Source organism: Ambystoma mexicanum, chromosome 3q (assembly GCF_040938575.1).
Source record: "Ambystoma mexicanum isolate Mex_15411 chromosome 3q, UKY_AmexF1_1, whole genome shotgun sequence".
Taxonomy (NCBI): domain Eukaryota; kingdom Metazoa; phylum Chordata; class Amphibia; order Caudata; family Ambystomatidae; genus Ambystoma; species Ambystoma mexicanum.
This window is the reverse complement of record NC_090926.1, coordinates 1,217,711,315-1,217,727,171: the sequence shown is the minus strand read 5'-3', so window position 1 is coordinate 1,217,727,171 and position 15,857 is coordinate 1,217,711,315. Positions and strand designations below refer to the sequence as shown.

General features: G+C 46.0%; 1 pseudogene; it reads right to left on the bottom strand.

Annotated features, from left to right (window-relative positions):
• Positions 1-830: 830 nt before the first annotated feature.
• LOC138448216 (U6 spliceosomal RNA) lies at positions 831-897 on the bottom strand (annotated as a pseudogene).
• Positions 898-15,857: the final 14,960 nt, after the last annotated feature.

Below are 15,857 nucleotides of genomic sequence, written 5' to 3'. Positions count from 1 at the left end.
CTTGAGCCCAGATTTACTTTTTCGTTCGCAAAAAGTTTATTAGAGAAAGTAGTGTTGCTCTGTTATTCTTTTTAGGTCACATCTACATTTCCCTAATCCTTTCTTTCAGACGCCTTTATCCACTTCTCTCCCTCTAGCTGTGGATTGTCCCCCACTTTAACTTTCTCTCCTTGGTCAGCTCTTATAGTTCATGGGGGTGGAGGGCTCTCCCTGGCATTGCCCTCCGTGCTCCTTTCTGGTGTGTTGTCCCTCTCTGAGTCAGGGACGTCATTTGGGGGTCGCCAGAGGTCGCAAGAGCGACCGCTGCCGATTGGCCAGCGACCTCTGTCAATCTCTTGTGACCTCTGGCCGTCTACCAATCAAAGGAGGAGGGGGCGTGGCCACAGCGTGCTGCAACGCTTCTGTGGTCCTCCATTTTTATTTAGTAGTTGCATGTGTCAACGCGTGCTCGCTGCTCCTGCTACTCTGTGTCCAGTCCATCCAGCACTCCACTGAAGAACGTGAGTAGTACTACTGGTGGGTGGGTCGAGGCGGGTGTCAGGTGTGTGGGTGCACTGCACCGTTATTGAAAGCCAGCAGCGCAGCCAGGGACCTGGCGGTGACGCCGCAGGCGAGGGCACACGGCCACCGGCACTGCTGACCACGTCGCACACGCGCTGGAGCAGCAGTAGGCAGCCAGGCTTCGCTTACCCAGCCTGGTTGCCTGCTGCTGCTCCGGCAGGATGTCTGCGACGTGGTCAGCGCTGGTGCCGTGCCCTTGCAACCTGCTTTAAACAGCTATGATACTGTCAGAGGCAGAGCAAAGGGAATTTCTGTCCGTGCATGTGTCCAAAAATATGGAACGTTTCACAAATTTGCGTGTCATCCTTGCACAGTCAGGGCCATGCTAATCTTCTGGAGTGGAGTCTCTGTTTTCTGGTGGATCCGGTTTTAAATGCAATTCGAAATAACTCGTTTTTGTGTTCGCTTTCTGATTCAAATCTACGCACAAAGCAGGAAACCAGTATCGGACAGGCAGTTTAGGGTGGAACGAGTGCCATTAGTGACGTGAACGTTATAATACAAAAATATCCATGTGGTACTGCACGTCACATATTAATTTACGGGTGTTAAGATGGCATTACAAAGAGCATGGAAACTACTGTAAACATGACCAAGTATGCATAGTACTATGCATGACCAAGTATGCATAGTACTACGGGAACCTAAAAGCGGGCAAGTGCCATTTAATACCCTAACGTACAACGTTTAAGGGCTTGAGACATTACAATGTAAACATGCTTGTAAAGTAGGCAATACTGCTTAGACACTACGGTCTATATTCCAACATGCCTAAGACGCTTTGCAAGATGTTGGCAGGGGGTAGTTACCAAGTCACTTGTATTGAGGTGAAAAGCCACTTAAACGATTAGAAGTGTCAGGGGCGGCAGTGGTCTTTAGTTATTAAAATAAATGGGGCATCCTCTCCTCCCATAGGTGGAGTTGGTATAATGCAGGTGAAACGGATAATGATCCAGGCTGCGTGCAAAGTGGCACCTCCCTTCATAATACCTGGGTGCTGTGGGCCTGAACGCATTACAATATTCCCACCACAAGCCAGAGAAAAGACAGGGTGCCTGTGAGGGTTTGCTTGGGTGGGGGCATGTTCAGTTTGAGGCAGGGCCGTACTGGCTTGTAGGCAGAATTCAAGGCCCCTGGGGCCAGTGCCGCCATCTGCTATAAGTGGGCGGGTGTGCTCAGGTCTGGCTGGCTTGCCTGCGGGCTGCAGCCTGCAGCCCGCTCAGCAGCCAGCTCGTGCCTCACGACAAACAGCGGATACATTCATTAAAGAAAGGTAAAACAAAAGTGTTACCTTTCTTTGATGAATGAATCACGTGGGCGTGCTGACCTGGCAGTGCCTTTGGCCCTGGACCCATCCAGTGACGTTGTGGCGCCAGCGTGGCGCCAGTTGTTGCAAATGCAATGATCGCAACAAAAGGAGCGGCTCCTGGGCCTGGAGCCGCTCCTTTTGTTGTGATTCATTGTGGACCCTGAACCATGTCCTGGGCTCCTCTGCTCGTAGTTGCATTACCCATCTCAGCCATTCAATAACTTAATAGTTGTAATCCACTATTCTGGATGCGGGTGAATTAATAAAAGGTGTTTAAGTGTCAACATTAGCTCACTGAAGCGATTTTGTGTGAAAAAAAGAACACACATTAAAAATCACATGTACAACTGTTTACATAGGTTCTAAGCCATGATTTTCGCATGATAAAAGGGGTGCACACATACATTTCCCATGCCAAATTACAAAATAACTATGCCACTAAAGGTAATTCTTCATAAAGAGAACATAAACAGAGGACTGAAGGAACTGATCTGTTGATGCATTGTTCTCATGAATCCCCATCGGAGCCAACATGGCAGCCGCCAGAAGGATCTCTAGATTAACATATCTTCTGTTGCGCTCATCTTCCGCTCGGCTTCTCTCGTTTTTAGTCGATAATTTCCATTTCTAATTTGAAACGCACATCCTACTGGACAGGCAAGGTGCAAGCATATGCATGTATACCTGCTTTGTCACATTTATTTCTATAGCTTCAAGGCACAGAAATGTAATTACATTGCTCTCGTGTGCTTGATTACACAATGAGAGGGTTGGCTGCTGCACATACAGGTGCACTTGGGTGTCCTTCTGCTATGTTTTAGAGAGGTTACTCGTCAACAGCAGTGTGCCTCTTCCATAGCACATCAAGTGACCATTGACTTCATTGTGCCACAATGAATGCTTTGTTGTAATGTTTCTATCTTTCCCATCTCCCTGGTATGCTGTTCGGGATGTTTGCATGTATAAGGTAACAAGTGCTCAGAGTATGGGATGTCGTGGGTTGAGTGCTCGCTGCTGCAATGTGTGTGTGAACTGCAGGTTGGAATCCCAGCAAGGCCATCTCAGCCTTTCATCCTTCTGAGGTCAATAAATGAGTACCAACACAGGTTGGGTGATATTGTAAGAATATTTGTTCTATAAAAAAGCGCTTAAGCATAAGTGCTAAACAATAACATATTGTCATTTGGCCTTAGGCGTCTGCTTGCATTCACAGTAATTTGACAGTATGGATCTATACACACAGATATCGTAACTATATTTTTCTTAGTGTACTGAGGGATAATGCTTTATGAGGCCAGTTCCTGTGAAGTCATGTGGGGGTGTGGTCAAATGACATCACTTCCTGTGGGGCGTGGTCAAATGACACCACTTCCTTTGATGTCGAGTGGGGGTGTGATCAAATGACATCACTTCCTGTGGGGCATGGTCAAATGACATCACTTCCTGTGATGAGTGGGGGGTGTGGTCAAATGACATCACTTCATGTGATGTCACTCTTGGGGGCGTGGCACTGTGATGTCACTTCCGCTACCCCTGGCATTTTGGTGAAATGACGTCCCTGCTCTGAGTGTTCCTGCGGGTCCTCCTCCAGTGCTGTTTGGGCCTCCGCTTTTAAAGGTGTCCCACTGTCATGTCTTCTTTTCCTCGTATATCCCCCTGGTTGCTCTTTATGGGGGTGCGTGTTGATCTCCAGGCCACAGGCTTCCTGCTGACTGTTTTGTGTGCTGTTGTTGTTACATTACATTAGAGAATGAGGACAGGGGGAGAGTTGGAGTCAAGGGTAGAGAGCAAATCTTCACGGGAGTTCAGGAGAGCAGTTTCTATGCCTTTAAACAGCTAGTCAATATATAATCTCTGGATACTTTTTCCCAACTTGTGGTTTAGGTTGAGAACTGATTCTCAGACCTCACTTCATGAGAATTAGCTTAATAATCGAGTTAAACGATGTTAGCCAGAATCTTGCATATGGGTTACTCAGAATACTGTAATAGCCTAATATGGCCCTTTTCATGCAGTGCTTTCAGGGCATAAGGGCAGCTTCCAGAGGCACTAAAACGATTCTCAGTTATGGGAAGATCTGTGGCAACTAGCGGCTCTCCAGATGTTTTGGCATACAACTCCCATCAGCCCTAGTCAGACTAGTCAATGCTGAGAGGTCATGGGTGTTGTATGCCAAATATTCTGGAGAGCCACATGTTTCCTACCCATGTAGATTTCTTCATTCAAACAGCAATTCTATTGTTTAAGCGACTGGCTTTCGGCGTTGCAAAATCCAAACTTTTTTGTTATGTTCATTTGTAGGCACCATAAACTGCTGTATATTTCCACAAGATGCAAACCCTTTGTGGTCCTTCTTGTGCCAGTGACCCGGATCATCCGCACGTAGGATGCAGTTTATGTTTGCAGACTTGAAATCCGCTGCTGCAACCAGGAAAGGACCGAAAAACAAAGACTATGGAGCTTCCTCCCTGTCAGCATCAGACTCGCCCCCACGCTCCTACAATTCAGAAAAGAACTCAAGACCCACCTCTTCAGGGAATCTCTCCTCAACACCTATTTTTTTATTTTTTTTTATTTTTTATTTTTTATTTTTTTATTGTTTTATTGGTTAATCGTAGGTAAACCTTTAACAGGCCTCAAATAGCCTCAAATAGGAGTCCGAGAAACAAGAGTTCAAAGTTCCTCTTCTAAAGTATTATTTGAGTTCCAATCGGTTTAGTTATCCTTCCAATGGAAGCCCTTTATCGTAACAGATGCATCCAGTAGTCTTTTGGGCTCCTATTTTCTCCTCCAATTCCGTTTCTTCCTGGTCCAGATTTAGGGATTCGACAAACTTTAGTGCGTCAATAGTACGACCCACCTTATCTGCTGTTAGAAGGCGTTCCCAGTATTCTTCTTCTGTTTCCATCGTGATGTTGTTTATATAGTTGCCCAAAAACGCTAATCGCTTTGGTATCAGAACCGGGCATGTTAGCATCACGTGTCGCACTGATTCAAGTTGGTCCTTCATTTTGCAGAACCTGCAGATTGCTGATGCTTTTCCAATGAGCCTTCTTCTCAGCTTAACCTCTCGGGAATGCCAGATATTTAATCTACATCGTAATAGCAGATCTCTGTAATGTTTAGATGGAAATTTCTGAAGATATGGTGGGAGAATATTTAATGCTTTGCGTTCCCAGACGATGTTGTGAGCCCAGTTTCCTGCTAATTTAGTGACCTGGGTTTCCTCCCAGTCTTTTTCCCGCAGGATTCTTTTGGCCTTGTCAGGATTGCACTTTAGAATTTCCAGTGAGATACCTAGTTGTTCTAAGGTATCCTCACATCTCTTCTTCCATTCCTGGAAAATTATATCTTCATTGGGCAGCCCAGGTCTTGCTAAAACATTAAATGGCTGTGCCGGATTGTCCAAAATACACTTCCGAAATAATGAAAGAGATTTCCACACCGTGATTGAAACCATAGATTGAAGTCTGAGTTCCGATCTTATCAGGACTAAGGGCAATGAATTCGGAAGATGTAGGATCCTTCGCCAAAAGTAGGCCTCGCACAGATTCCAACTTTCCCATCCCAAAGACAAAAGTGCCTCTGCTCCATATGTTAACACTGCAACCACCTTTTGCTTATAAAATGTGATAATTGGCTGCAGCGAAAATTTTCCATATTTATAGTGCAGTAGAATTCCTTGATTAGTTAACGCTGCGAGTTTCTCTCGAATAAGGGTGTATTGTGCTTGTTCATTGCAATTTTTATTTATCCTAATACCCAGGTAGATGGAAGTATCCACTTCTTCAAGTTTCTCTTGATCCAGCATCCATATCTGTCGTTTCCCTGCAGGTTTTTTTCCACGACTCGATTTCATGCACAGTATCATTGATTTCTTTACATTGATTTGCATGTCATTTTCTTTCAGATATTTGTTGAAAGCTTCAATTCTCCATTGCAGACCAATAGGGGTCTGATCTGCAAATACTGCATCATCTGCGTATAACATCCACGGGACATCCATACCGTTCACTTTTGGAGGGAACGCACGGATCCTTTCTTGGGATGTCTTCATATCCGCCATGTAGAGAACAAATAGAAAGGGAGCCAGAGCACATCCTTGTTTGATTCCCCGAGTGGTATAGATTTTTCTAGATAGCCCTCCATTAGTAGTAATTTGGACCTGGATTGAGGTATTGGTATATAGCGCTTGGATTGCTGCCAACAGGGCGTTCGGGCATCCCCAGTTTCTCAATTTCGACCATAGTCGCTCTCTGTTGATACTGTCAAATGCCTGTTGAAGATCAATGAAAGCCAGATAAGTTGTTACATTGTCTTTCAAGGCCTTAGCTTTCAAAAGGTTTAACAAGAACAGGTTTAGAGATGTCCCCACCCCGCTTATAAAGGCGGTTTGTCTTTCATCTAGGATGTTGATTCTTGGGGCCCATTTTTTTAGGTTCATTAATAGGATGGCCGCAAAGAGTTTCCCAATAGAGTCTAACAAGGCTATTGGCCTATAATTTTTGGGGTTAGATCGATCCCCTTTTTTGAAGATGGGAACTATATATGCCTCCGTCCATGTTGTTGGAATTTGCTTTTTTTTTGCTATTCTTTTGAAAAGGGCATAGATCAAATCAGTCCAATCTCCGCAGTTCTCTTTTAGTTTTTTGTTGGAAATGCCATCCGGACCGGTTGCCCTGGAGCTGCTGAGCTTTTTAATAAGCATCCGTATATCTTCTTTGTCAAACTCGAAATCCCATGCTGAACTCGTATTACTTTTTTCTGCTGGTGTACCCATGGTTTTCCCCTTAAACAGTTCATTATAGTGCCGATACCAGTCTTCCTCTGAGACTTGATTTACACCAATTGCCGACTGATTTAGATCTCTATTATTAATTAAGTCCCAGGTACTTCTTGAGTTGTTGGTAGATAGTGCCGCCAGCATTTTTTCCGCGTCTCTTTGAGTTCTTAAGAAGCGGGTCGAGCGCAGCCAGTTTTTATAAGTTTGCCGGCATTTCCGCAGGAGAATCTCTTTCACCGGGGAATTTTCTTTTTTAATACGTTTAAGTTCTGCTCTATATTGCTTCCTTTTAGTGACCACAGAATCATCGTACGCATGTTTTCTTTCAATTTTATTCACTTTTGCTGGATCATACTTAACTACAAAAGCTTCCAGGAGCCATTTATATTCTACTGTCTCATCGCCTTTGTTACCTGCTTCTTTAAAGTCTTTTACCAGCTTCGGTATAACTTGATTTTTAAGTCTCCGTCGGTTTCTTCCCCAGGATACTTCTGTTTCCTTCCATTTTTTCATCGATGGTGGTAATGTAGTATTCCATACTAGTTCAGTTCTCAAGAGGCTATGATCGCTATTTGCTTGTTTGATTATTGTAAATGTTTTGATCCAGGGTAGCGTGTTGTTTCCGACAAAGCAGTAATCTAAACAGGCCCCTGTTTTACCGCTATGCCATGTATTCGCACCCATTAGATCACCTTGCGTCTGACTGTTTAACATCCTCATATCACGAGTAGACATTTCCTTTGTCCAGAGACTTTCTTTACCTCGTAGATTTTCTATATCTCTTATTTTACCATTCTTGTCAAGGAGTTTGATATTCAGATCCCCGTTCAGTAGAATTAGCCGTTCTTTGTCTTCCATCATAGATTTATCTATTGCATTCATGATGGTTTTTAGATAATTTTCCTGGTTCGGCATATTTTCACTCCAATAGGTATTGATTAGAGTCATCGTCGCCATTTTTTTCTTTTGTTGTTTATTTGTCATGTTCTCAAAGTTCTCCTTAGTGTCTTCTTTTAGGTTGATTGTTAATATCTGCACATAGGGATTTGGGATCACATGTTCCAAAACTTGTAGTGACGAGTCCAATTTCTTTAATACCATGAGGCCTGCATAAGGTCTACCTCTAGGGCCTTTCTTAGCCGGATTAAAGTAGACTTCATAGCCTTCACACATAGGTGCTTCACGCAGCCACGACTCCTGGATTGAAATTAGATCGTAGGCAGCCAGGAAATCACTTTCCTTAGAAAATAAGTGTTGAAAGCCTCGGGTATTCCATGAGGCACAAGAGACCGATCTTTGCCGGGCCTCCTCACTCTATTGCTTCTTCTTAGTGGTGCTCGTGTTCTTTGGTTCAGGCCGCTCATTCGCTTTCAGGCCTTTTTTATTCAATGTAGAATTACCCTTCTTTGGGTTATCCGAGTTGTCCACCGTAAATCTCAGGTTTTTCAAATTCTCATCTGAGAACTTCATCAAGGTGGAATTTGCTTTCTGAGATTTAGTATCACTCTTTATTTCCACCACCTTCACTTTGTCACTTAGTTTTCTGGACCTTTTCCCCAATTCCTCCATATCTCGTCCTTTATTATTATAGTCCTTCACCATATATTTTTTATTATTGCCGTCCTCCCTCTCCACTTCCCTGGGTCTCCCTTTGCCCCTTGTTGTTTCTTTTGGGTTCTTCAGTTGACTACTGCAATCTACGTCCTCCAGTCGATAGCCCTTTAGTTTAAGGCAATCTTCAGCCTTTAGAAATGTTTGTTTTACTTCCTTTGAGACGAGATGTAATATTACTTGATCCATCCTTCCTTCTTTTGGGAATTCCACAATTCTTATATCGTCAGCTGAAATCGCTCTGAGCGCTGGAGTTTGTTTGCATAGAGACATCACGTAGCATCTATTCAAAAGGGCCTTCCTCGGCCCCTTCGATGTAGTTCCCAGTTTCACAAGGTGGTCTTTGGTGGAGGGTGTTTGCTTATCAGTTAATAACTTTCTACTGGTCTTACTGCCCATACGATCTTTTTCTCTACTGTCTTCTTTGTTTTAGATTATGCTTCCTTGGTTCAAAGTGGACGGTTTTTCCCTTATGCGCCAACTCTCTCTTTTTTCTTCTAGTGTTTTAAACCTCGAATATTCTATTTCCATGTCATAATCATACCAAGGCGAAATCATACTTTTTTCTGTTTCTTCCCTAGGTTTACTAGATCGATCCTTTTTCTCAGTCTGCTTGTCCTTCAAGTGGCAGTTTAGCTCGTCCCTATCCCAGTTGTCAATTGTTTTCCATTCTGACGGCGTGATGTTTCCCCACCCCTCTTCATCACTGTTATTTGAGAGAAGTTCGATTAAATCACTCAAAACGGCTGATTGTTCCAAGTCCTCCATTTTTTCATCTACTGATCCCACAGATGTTTTCGACGCAATTTCCCCCTCGGCTTCTATGCAATCCAAGACACCCATCACGAGTTCTCTTCTTGGCTTCTTGGTACACTGTGGGTTTTCCCTTCTTGGTGGTGTTCTTGGATTCCTCAGGAAAGCTCTTGATCCATTCACCTTTCGTTTAAGTGTTTCGTTTTTGGTTTTTTTCCCCTTTTCTTTGAAATTATTTGCAGGCAAGGTTTCAGGTTGGTGTTCCTTGGATTTATTATCCGTACCTGCAAAGATAGCAAAGTTCAATTGCTCTTTTATGGGTGGCTTGTCTTGTTTTTGGCCCTCCTTACTGCTCGGTGAGATGAGAATTACATCTCCACATCGCTGTTCTGGTTCGATGGGCTTAGTGACTTTTCCTTGTTTCAATTTCATTGGCCCGTTACCTCGGTTTGGCTGTTCTGCAACTTGCTGGTCCAATTTACTTTGTTTGTGCTGGGATCTCATCCATTTACAGTCTTCTAATACTGCTTCCATAAGGAGTGATTTATCACTAGCGTCCCTTCTGGCCAAGTCACCCAGACGATTTTGCCAAGTCTGAGTTTGTTCTGCTTCTTTATCTACTCTTGAGTTTAAATTCTGTAGAGAGAGGCCCGTTTGCCGATTTGTTTCCTTAATTTGCAGAATCGTCGTGGTTACCTCTTGGACTGAATCTTTAATGACTTCATATAGTTTCAGAAAAGGAGCCAGCGAAATATTCAATGAGGTCATCACCACTTTTTGAATATGTTCACTGTCCTTAGCTCTCTCGATTGCACAGGCCTCACTGATAAGTTGTATTATTTGATCTTTTTGAAGGAAAGCTGGCGGTGTCATTATCTCATCCATTATCGAGGTCTGTGTCATTTCCGATGCCCTATTGTGATCGTTGGCCATTTGTTGTCCCTTAGGGTCTTGATGTCTCTTATCTGAAATGGATTTGATTTTCTCGAAGTTGGTCTCTAGCAGTTGATTGGTGGGTGACTGGGAGTTCAAAGTAGTCTTCGCGTCATCCATCATACAGGGTCCCCCTTTGGTTTGATCCCTGTCCAGAGCGGCCATCCTCTCATTTATTAGGGAAAAGCTTCTCCTTTTTTCCCTTTCGATTTTCCCCGTCAGTATCATGATATCATGCTTGATTTTATTTGCCAGGCTTAAGTTAGTCAATTTTATAGGTGATTGCATCAAGTTTCTGCTAGTCTCTGGAGTACCTGGGGGGGTCATCCCTTCCGTTTCCATTGGACCTTGCTTAACTAGGCAATTTTGTGGAGGGTAGTTCTCATTACAAACGGGCACTTCAAATGATAACTTTTCAAAGTGCCCGTATGTACAACCACTCTCGGTGACTTTTTTTCGTTTTGGGTCTTGGTGGGCAACCTGGTTTCCCTCTTGTGTTTTCTGAATGCTTTTGACCTTAGTTAAAGGAGCATAGTTATCTTCTCTATAGGGTTGAAAAATGTCAAAAGTTTCTAAATTTGACCCCCTTGGGTTCAGTAGTGATATTTTCCCCTCCTTGACAGTTGTAGGATCGACGATGGCTTTTTCCCATTGGGCCATTTCATGGTCTTCCCAGTGACCTCCAGGGTCCTCTAGCACTTGAGGATCCTTGCTCATGTAATTGGGTGTTTCCCTCTCCACCTCCAGATTATTTGCTGTTTCTCTCGGTAGTTTAGGGGAAGTACTTATACATGGCTTTTCCCCAAACTCTTGTGAGCCTTCCATACTTACCTCAAGTTCAATGCCTGTTTGATTTGATCTTTGTATCGGGTCTTCACCTAGTTCGTCCGAAGAGCGGGTCTCTTCACTAGGAGACCCCAGTATCGCCTCTCTCACCTCTAGGTTACTTTCAGGAATCTGTCCTTCGATTATTTCCTCAAGTCCCATATTGTCTAGATTATCCCAAGTCTCCCCTGGTCGATCTTCCAGTGGGAGATGGGGCTCAGCTGGGTTCATAGTATAATCATTAGGAGGAGTGCCCCTCTCACAATGGTGGTTTCCATCTGGCTCCCCACTAAGGTGCGAACATCCCTTTACCTGATCTAATGATCTTTTGAGTTTTGTTGGTTGAGCTTGACCTCCGATTGTCTGGGGTGTTGGCTCATCAAGTGAAGGAACCGTACAGGCCATTGGTTGAGTCGGCGTATTTGGTACTAATAAGAGAGTGTCTAATTTTGATCTCATAGGGGGGCTAAAACTCCCCATGTCTGTAATATCCCCCACAGAACCGCTTTTTCGCTTTTTACAGAATGGTAAGCGAGTCTGTTTCATCATTTGCGATTTTTGGGGATAATCATTACTCTCAGTCACCCCTGGGAGTGACGCCAGTCTTTGCCTTACCTGCAGCCTTGTTCTCAACCCCGTCTCCGACTTATTTTGAGCCGCAAGGAATGATTTCATCCCGGCAGCTGTTTTGAGTGGGGGTCAGGTGTAGGGGTATGCGCACCACGCCACCGAACAGCCACACAACAGCCGGCGCCCTCTACTCCTATCGGGCTCAACGCCGCGAGGGTGCGCTGTCTCTGCTTTTGTGGCAGAGGATGTCACGTGATCGGTCACGTGATCCACAAAGCTCCGCCTCCTCCAGGAAGCGAATGCTAATCTGTGGCTGCCTGTGGGTGCGCGAGTGATGACGACTCCCAGCGCTTACTCCCGGCACAGGCACAGCGTCCAACAGCTCCCAATGGTCGAGAAATGCCTGAAAAAAGGTTCGTTTTTCTCAAATGAAGAATGCGCCGCTCGGCAGCGCTGTCTCTGCTTTTGTGGCAGAGGATGTCACGTGATCGGTCACGTGATCCACAAAGCTCCGCCTCCTCCAGGAAGCGAATGCTAATCTGTGGCTGCCTGTGGGTGCGCGAGTGATGACGACTCCCAGCGCTTACTCCCGGCACAGGCACAGCGTCCAACAGCTCCCAATGGTCGAGAAATGCCTGAAAAAAGGTTCGTTTTTCTCAAATGAAGAATGCGCCGCTCGGCAGCGCTGTCTCTGCTTTTGTGGCAGAGGATGTCACGTGATCGGTCACGTGATCCACAAAGCTCCGCCTCCTCCAGGAAGCGAATGCTAATCTGTGGCTGCCTGTGGGTGCGCGAGTGATGACGACTCCCAGCGCTTACTCCCGGCACAGGCACAGCGTCCAACAGCTCCCAATGGTCGAGAAATGCCTGAAAAAAGGTTCGTTTTTCTCAAATGAAGAATGCGCCGCTCGGCAGCGCTGTCTCTGCTTTTGTGGCAGAGGATGTCACGTGATCGGTCACGTGATCCACAAAGCTCCGCCTCCTCCAGGAAGCGAATGCTAATCTGTGGCTGCCTGTGGGTGCGCGAGTGATGACGACTCCCAGCGCTTACTCCCGGCACAGGCACAGCGTCCAACAGCTCCCAATGGTCGAGAAATGCCTGAAAAAAGGTTCGTTTTTCTCAAATGAAGAATGTGGTCCTTCTTGTGCCAGTGACCCGGATCATCCGCACGTAGGATGCAGTTTATGTTTGCAGACTTGAAATCCGCTGCTGCAACCAGGAAAGGACCGAAAAACAAAGACTATGGAGCTTCCTCCCTGTCAGCATCAGACTCGCCCCCACGCTCCTACAATTCAGAAAAGAACTCAAGACCCACCTCTTCAGGGAATCTCTCCTCAACACCTATGCCATCATGTCGCGCCACCTGACTTGCTAGACGCCCTTCCCGTCTCCTCCCCGCCACCAAGTACGGCTGTACCCCTCCTTTGTGCTCCACTGTATCCTACCCCCGCTGTATATCTGTTCTATTGTTACCTCTCTAGAGAGCTCTGTTATGTATCTGTATTGTTGTGTACCTCTGTAGAGCGCTCTGTTGCTTCTGGACGCAAGGTCAGCGCTCAATAAGTAGCATAATCATAAATCCTTGTGAAAGGCCTATATCCGATGAGGCCTTCTAGGTGAAAGGCATCTCAGACACAGCCCTGTGAGTCAAAAGCTTTCAGGAAGTACATGAACCAGGCAAACGCGTTTCCTTTCTGAAATCTTTGGGCCTCATTAAGAGTTGGGTGGTATCGCAGCGGTAAATCCGCCGGATTACAAGTGCTGGTGGCGGTGTAATTCCACATTTATTTTGGGTCCAATGGACCCAATGGGGCTTCTTGCCAGAATTACTGTGGCAGAATTTCTGCTGCGGTAATTCCTCCGATTTTTCGGCTGTGAGTTGGAGGATTTACCTCCAGGGTTTTCCTGGATGCAAATCCTCCACTGCAGCGCCCCAACTCGTAATTTGGCATAGTGGTAAAGCTGGCGGTAACAAGTTTCTGCCAACTTTCCCACTCGTAATGAGGTTGTTTGACTTTTGGTGTGTGTAAGGCAAGGGCCTGCAACATGTATCTATCCAGATGTTCTGGGCCGCAACTCCCCGATCCCTCAGGCGTGGACTTTGCTGACTCGGGTTGATGGGAGATGTAGTCCAAAGCTTCTGGAGAGCCAGAGGCCAAAGCCAAAGGTAACAGAGCTTTGATGTAAGGTAAGGTGTGCTTAATTGTGATATGCACTGCTTGTAGGGAAGGAATCTCCTTCTCCTCGAGGAATGTCTGCATCTTTCCATTAAGGGGTCTAGTTTGCCCCTGTGGAGATACCGTAGGAGTTATTCGGGTTGAGGTATTTTTCGCTTTTGTGTATAATGAGCTGACAGTCTTTGCTGCCATTTTGCGGGAGTGGCTGTCCGCCATGTTAGATTTGGGCTCATCGTTGTTGTTAAATCGTCTTGTGCTTTTGTTGTACTTGACTTTAACATCTCGCCCAATATGGACACTATAGCACGGGATCTTGCAGGCCTCACCTTTTTTGGATGACCCCTACTCTCGTTTATTGTAGGTATTTTGCGAGCCGTGGAATGATTGAGTTTTATAACCAGTGCTGCAGCGGCCCATGACTTTTTCCATCTGCACTTGGTGTGTGTCTCTGTGACTCCCGAGTGTTTTTCTCCATGTTTTGCGCCTGATTCGCCAGTAGATGGCGATGGTGGCCAATAAAGCTAAATGAAAGTGTATTATTTCATGAAGATAATTTACCAGAGGGGCGTTACCTTAACAAAACCATAAAAGCCATGAATTTCACTTCTTCTAATTTTATAACTCCCACAGTCTCCCGACGACCTGTCGTCTACCGCAAGCGACTACCATGCCTTCAGGTTCCATGTGTCGTGTAATCTTGGTATTCCTGTTTGATGCAAGGGCATTTTCTTACACAGCACGCCTTTGCCATTTTTGCTGAACCTGCTTCACGTGGCACGGAGAGAGCAGCAGGTTGTTATGTCCTGCTGCGGGGTACCGGAGCAGGACACCGAGTTGCCGGGATCACCCGGCATGCAGCGGGGCAGACCGTAGGGGGCACGCTATGGTATCCGATCACCGGATCGCTGACAGCGCTGGGGGCACCCAGCCCACATATTGGGTCGGGTGGCACCCTGTCAGCCCATGGTCACACAGGCTCCTCCATGGCCTGGTGGCGCCCAGGCCACCACCAGCAACTTGCCGGCAGAGTTGCCCAGCAGGGACTCTACCCTCAAGGATGACCGCAGTTAGGGACAGTGCTGCCCGGCCGGGGCACTGTCTTCGCGGAGGGCCCTGCGTGGCCCTAATAACGACACAGCACACAGTGTTCACTTACTTCCAAGACTGATGAGCGGGAAGTGGCTCATTGCTTTTATTACTTTCATCACGTGGTCACTGACAGCTCGAGTCCTGGGAGATACCATGCTCCCAGGAGGGGTGACACACTACACTCCTCCTTTTCAATAAGGGCAAACAAAAGACAAGCACCACTTTTGATTATGGGTGCAAACAACACTCGCATACATTTATGCTTTGGCAGTTGCAACCATAAAACATGCATTTAGCATGTGCATATATTTGGGGTTGACAGGGTTGGTGGCACGTTGGGGGTTTCACCACATTATCAAAGGGGGATTCCCCGCATTGTCAAAGGACCCTTTATTAACCTGGGTGAGTGAGGTCTAAGACCATTGAAAGACACCAATGAGAACTCCTGGCACCGCATAAAGCACTCCACACGTACGGATGTTCACAACTTCACATCGCCCATTGACTGGGCCATTTTAAGCAAGTCCAGGTTTGCAGGCTCCCAGCCTTCATGAGAATGTCTATGGAGTCCATCCTATGCACTCACGGAGTTGCAGGAAACCAGTTCATACCTTCACCAGTCTCAGTAGAGGACAGTCGAACACAACAATTCAGGGGCCGGCAAAGCCGCACCTGGGGAAACCCAGGGGCTACCGCGGCCTAGTCTTCAAGTGTGGTGGAAGGTGGAAGTAAGGGTGAGATTTCGCACGGCGGTCTATCCTGTATTTCCACTGGAGGGGTACTCCACTGTGATCAGGAAGACATGAGGATGCCAGAGGGATAAGAACCCCCAGAGTCAATATCACACGAGATTCCACGTGACAGCCTCTTGTGCAAGGGGAAAATATTTCTTCATGTTTGGCAGGTGCCGATAGCTTTTGGGAAACGGAAATTGCCGCAATTTGAGTAGAACAAAGAGTTTTATGAAACGCTGAGGGCTTCTGTCATAAACACAGCTGGTGATCGTGTTCCCTTGCATTTGCTGTGGATGTCAAAGGGAGTTTAGCCTCTGCAATAGGCAGTGCTTTAAGTGGGCAGGTACTTGCCCACCCTGAGTTCTTGCACTTCTTTTATTTGAATGGTATAGGGGGCCATTAGGAGTAAACAGTATTACCGTTCCCACCACCTGATAAACTGGTATTACCGGGATATTACAGGTGGCAGAAAGGGCGGTAAATCCCCCATTCCATTTCTTCCCATAGGAGT